This window comes from Solanum lycopersicum, chromosome 6 (genome assembly GCF_036512215.1).
Source record: "Solanum lycopersicum chromosome 6, SLM_r2.1".
NCBI classification, from domain to species: Eukaryota; Viridiplantae; Streptophyta; class Magnoliopsida; order Solanales; family Solanaceae; genus Solanum; species Solanum lycopersicum.
Window position 1 is genome coordinate 32,118,926 of NC_090805.1, and position 6,362 is coordinate 32,125,287.

The window sequence follows — 6,362 nt, forward strand, 5'->3', positions numbered from 1 at the left end:
TAACACAAGCAAGCAAAATGTTTATTCACTAACTCTTTAATGCATCAAACACATAGGCTCTTATCATGTTCATAGGGATCAAAATGATAAGGGATCAAAAATACTTCTCCTAATCATAACATGGTCGTTAAACTTTATTTTATTAAGAGATCATCTTTCAATCTTCTTTAAATCACACTTAGGCAGTTTCAACAATACTCAAGAACAATTGGGCACAACTACATCAATGCACATAAACTTGAGTAAAATAGGTCGACAAGAAATTTTTATTAGTTAGTCCTAGTGTAACACCCCTAAGATAATAGAACATGATTTTCATGTCGAAGCATCATTGATTAATTACTATAAGGTGTTTTATTCTCATTTTAGGAACTTGAAATTTTGTGATAATTGTAAATGTGTCTTAAATAAGTGTTATCGTAATTTAAGGTACTGTCTGGGGTATTTAGGTAAATTGACTAATTAGAACTTCATATAAGTAGAATATTTTGGTATCAAGTATGTGTGTATATATATATATATAATATATATATATAATATATATATATATATCGGAGTATATATACACAATTTGAGGCAGCAAACAATTATTTGGGCAGCACCTTGTGGTGACATCTGTCCATATTATGAGGATAATTTGTGTAGCTATATATTTTACACCTCCTCTTATAAATTTTGAATACCTAAAAGTATAGAAACTTTAGAACATTAGCTAAAGAGTAATTCTTTAAAATCATGAGGAAATCTGGCTCCTTTTGGTTTTAATCCAACAAACACACACTTCCTTTAGGTTGTGTATACTTGTGAACAAGTTAATGACCTTGAGACGTTTGTGGGTCTACAGTATGAACTCTAGAAGAGGTGTTGGACTGTTTCTTGTCTAAAGAACTGAGGTGTGTGTATAAACTTGTACTTGTACTAATTTATCTAATGATATATCTAAAATTTTATTTTGGTACCTTGGTTACCTCTTGTCACTTTGCATTGTTATGTTGTTGTTACTTGTGATGTTAAAGACTCTAGTGTAACTCGCCCACTTGTACGGATTATTTGATCACTTGGCTATCTTGTTGGGACTTTGTCCTTCTTGTGGCTGTAATTTTTTCATTATTGGAATGCCTCTTGACTTAAATCATTTGTCATCTTGACTCTGGATTTTTAGTTCATCTTAAGTATGGGAGTTTTCCATTTTAAGCACAAACTAGAATCCATTTTTAATATGGTTATTGGTTCTCTTGATTATTGGGTCTTGACCCTTCTTGATACAGGGCGTTGACCCTTCTTGATTCTGAGCGTGCTTGGTATGAAGACATGATGTATACATTAGGTGAGTCTTGTTATTGTACCTCTTGCAAATTTGTGCTATGAACGTTATTGACATTTGGAGCTTCAAATATTTAACTTTATACTCTTTGTATATTGTTTACTTGATTTACCGATTATATTTCAATAATGATACCCTTGATTGAGAATGATGACTTGATGAATCTAAGGGCACTGAATCTATATTTTTACACCACTAAGATTTATGCTTAGTGATAGTTGTTTATATCATATGGAATGTTCAAGAGGACGCTTGAAGTTGACATTGAACATGGATATTTTGAAAGCCTTAAGGACTATCACACTTTCATATAGGCATATATATATTTTATATAAACATTGGGACTTGTGCACGATCTATTATTGTATAATAACATGAGATTTTAAGGGCTGATTTGATCATGTCACCATGGGTTGTAATATAAGTACGGTTATACGTTTTAATCTTTTTGGGGTGTGTGAACCTATGTCTTGTAAGATACTAAGCTTTATGTTTTGTAAGTTTGTGTGAAGCATGAAAAAGCTTATTTTGGTACTCAGATTTTGGTAATATTCTTCTTATTTCATTCATATGTATAAGAATAAAACATGCATGTTAAGCTCGTCCGTGATTTTCTTAACAAATTTTTTTTGGTTTATTTTTCATCATAAGTTAAAAGTCTATATCATATCAATTTTGATTTAAAATATATATTTAAAATGGGCAAGATGCACATCCTTAACTAAATTATTCGTTATGAACCTAATACCTCAACTAGATTAAAATCAATATGCCTTCGTTAATTTCTTTAAAATGTCGCAAGTATTAAATTAAGTTTCTTGTAAGGTTGTAGTATCTCTCATAAAGGGTCGCTAAAAGTGATGATATCAGAGCCTAAGTTTGTGGTTCTAGGACTTTTTCTATGAAATACTTTTATAGTTGTTGCTTTCGAAAAGGTTCTATTCAGAGTTTGTGTTCACTTAAATAGTTCTACATATCCTTATTGCACGTAGATTTCACATGCATCATGTACAGGTCCCTAATGCAGTCTGATCTTCCCTTTTGAAGGAATTAAGTTATGGCCACTTCTTCTGATCGACTTATAGAAGCTACTCATGAAGGTTCGGTTGACTCTATTTCTCAACCTCATGCACTGGAAGGGGTTGGATAATATATCTCAAATGACCATGTACCCCACACTAGTGGGTCTAAAGTGGGAAACCATCCGCGTGTAAGAACTGGTTCACATCCTTATTTGAGTCATGGTACTCAAGCCATGAATCCTCCTTTTCAACAAATGGTTGAATTCTTAAACCATATGGTTGAATCGATGCATGATTACAATGGGATTAACTTTGAATAATGAAGAAAATGGGTGCAGTAGAGTTTGAAGGCATTGTTGATCCTACTTGTGCTGAACAATGGCTAGATAGCACGGAGATGGTGGTTGAGAAGTTGGAGTTTTCATATGTTACGAAACATAAGTTTGCTATTTCACTATTACAAAAGGATACTTATGATTGGTGGGTAAGTGTTCCGAATGCCAAGGTACAACCTCCTATTCTTACTTGGGATGATTTTCTTAAAGAATTTTTCATGAAGTATGTACCACCGGCTTATTGTGATGCAAAGAAAAAAGAGTTTTTCAATCTAAATCAAAGAGGTGTGTCTATTGCTGAATATGAACAAAAGATTCTAAGGATCTCTCGTTAGGTTAGGGGTATTATTAAAGAGAAAAATATAAGTGCATGGAATTTGAAGATTGTTTAAATGTTCCAATAGGAAGAATGTGGCAATCCTGCAACATGAGAAATTTTGTGAGTTAGTGTCGGCTGCTTTTACTTGGGAACGTCTTGATTAAGAAGAAGCTAGTAGAAATGAAAACAGATTCCAAAAGCCTAGACCAGATTTTGGAGGTCCATCAAAAAGGGGAAGGTTTGATAATTTTAAGGCTATAAGTGATAATAGGTCAGCTCAACAAAAGTAAAAAAGATCAAATTTTTCTATATCTAGAACACCAAATTATGCCAAAGGCAAGCCTTACGTTCCCACTTGTCCACAATTTGAAAAAAATCATTATGGTACTTGTAGGAGAGCCTTTCTTGCATCTTTTAATTTTGGGAGCTTTGATCTCAAAGTGAAGGGCTGTCCTAAGCCTAATAATGCTCCTTCATCAAAAAATTAAGGTTTGGTTCATAAGATTTCATTTAATACTCCTCAAACTAATAAAGGGTCAAGGCCTAGAAACAACCAAGAAGCAGGTGCGAGTGGAACTAATCAAGCTAGTGGACAAAGGGGTATTTTACGTGCCTATGCCATGAGACAAAGGGATGATCAATATGGACAATACGTGGTTGTCGGTAAATTTCACTTATTTGGCTTATGTGTGTTTACATTATTTTATCCTGGTTCTACACATTCCTATATTTGTTCTTCACTTGTCCTTCCTAAAAATGTGAAATCCATGAGACTTAATTCTGATGTGCTTGTTGAAAGTCCATTGGGTTATCAAGTTGTGTGTAATTGAATTTATCGTGATTGTCCCTTCATGATTCAAAATCTAGTCTTGACTATTGATTTGATTGAAATGCCTTTCAAGGATTTTGATGTTATTATCGGGGTGGACTAGCTTTATGAATATCATGCAGTCGTTAATTGCAGATCATAGATTGTGACTTTTAAAGATCCTGCATGTTCACAGATCATCATATAATGTGAAAGATCTTTGATATCTAGTATTATTTTTACGGCCTCGGCAAGAAAGTTGATGCGTCAAGGTTTTGGGGCATACCTTGCTAACATAGTTTATACACAGTTAGAGAGTCCTTGTATCAAGCACATAGCTGCTATATGTGATTTTCCATAAGTCTTCCCAGAAAATCTTCATGGATTGCCCTGGAAAGAGAGGTTAAATTTCCAATCGAGCTTATTCTTGTATGTACCCCTATTTCCATCACTCCGTACAGAATGGCTTCAGCAGAATTTAGAGAATTGAAATCTCAATTGCAAGAACTTATTGAGAAAGGTTTTATTCAACCTAGTGTTTCTCCTTGTGGATCCCCAGTTTTATTTTTAAAGAAGAAAGATAGCACGCTTAGGCTTTGTATTGACTATGGACAATTGAATAGAATAACAATAAAGAATAGATATCCACTGCCAAGGATTGATGATTTGTTTGACAAACTGAAGGGTGCTATAGTATTCCCAAAGATCGATTTAAGGTTTGGATATCACCAACAATGTGTTAGAGAGAATGATATTCATAAAACAGCTTTAAGAACTCGATGTGGTCATTACATATTTTTGGTAATGGCATTCTGATTAAGAAATGCACCTTCGACATTTATGGATCTAATGAAATTTTCTATTCAAACCTTATCTTGATCAGTTTGTGGTTGTTTTTATAGATGATATCTTAATATATTTCAGAAGTAGTGAAGACCATGATAAACACCTCTTGATTATTTTTCATATTTTGAAGGAGAAAGAACTTTATGCTAAACTTTCTAAGTGTGAGTTTTAGTTTGATGAAGTGTCTTTCTGGGACATGTTGTATAAAGTGAAGGTGTGAAGCTGGATCCTAGTAAGATACAAGTTGTTGTTGAATGGAGACCTCCCAAAAGTCCGACTAAAGTAAGATGTTTCATGGGCTTACTAGGATACTATTGAAGATTTGTGAAAGGCTTCTCTTTTACTACCTCCCCTTTGACCTAACTCCTGTAGAAGGAACTAAAGTTTCATTGGGATGAAAAATGTCAAAAGAGCTTTGAAAAACTCAAATCCTTGTTGACTCAAGCACCTATACTTACTCTACCAATTGAAGGGAAAGAATATGTAGTGTACGATGATGTTTCTCGCAATGGTCTAGGATGCGTTTTGATGCAAGCAAGGAAGGTAATATCTTATGCCTCTCGGAAATTATAACCGAATGAATTGAATTATTCTACGCATGATCTTTAAGTTGCTGCTATAGTTTTTGCTTTAAAAACATGGCGACATTATTTATATATAGAGAGAAATGTAATACATTCACTCATCACAAGAGCTTAAAGTACGTGGTTACTCAAAGGGAGATGAACTTAAGACAGTGTAGATGTATTCAACTCATCGATGATTATGACTGCGCGATTAATTATCATCCAAGTAAAGCTAATGTGGTTGTTGATGCCTTAAGTCAAAATTCTTTCGCAAGCATTCTTTTGAGGTCTTTGACATTGCTCCTTGAGTTAAGATCCATGAATGTTTGTCTTACACCTAATTCAAATTGTGCAGCACACAATTATTTAGGGAGCACCCTGTGGTGACATCTGTCCATGTGGTGAGGATAATTTGTATGGCTATATATTTCAACCTCCTCTTGTGAATTTCGTATAACTTAAAGTATAGGAACTTTAGAACATTAGCTAAAGAGTTTTTCTTCAAAATCAAGAGGAAATCTAGATCCTTTTGGCTTTAATCAAACACACACACACACACTTACTTTTGGTTGTCTATACTCATGAACAAGTTGAGGACCTTGAGACGTTTGTGGGTCTACGGTTTTAATTCTAGTAGTGGTGTTGGACTGTTTCTTATCTAAAGAACGGAGGTTTGTGTATAAACTTGTACTTTTACTTATTTTACCGCTGGTATATCTGAAATATGTTGTTGGTACATTACTTACCTCTTGTCACTTTGCATTGTCGTGTTGTTGTCATTTGTGATGTTCAAGAATCTTGTGTAACTCGCCCACTTGTACGGATTGTTTGATCACTTGGCATTATTGTTGGGACTTCGTCCTTCTTGTGGTTGTGACTTTTTCACTATTCGCATGCATCTTGATTTGAATCATTTACAATATTGAATCTAGATTTTAGTTCGTCATAAGTATGGGAGTTGTACATTTTTATTACGAACTAGAAAACCATTTTTAATATGGTTCTTGGTTCTCTTGATTATTGGGCTTTGACCCTTCTTGATATAGGGTGTCGACACTTCTTGATTTCTCTCGTGCTTGGTGTGAAGAGATGATGTATATATTGGGCGAGTCTTATTACTGAGCCTCTTGGAAAATTATGCT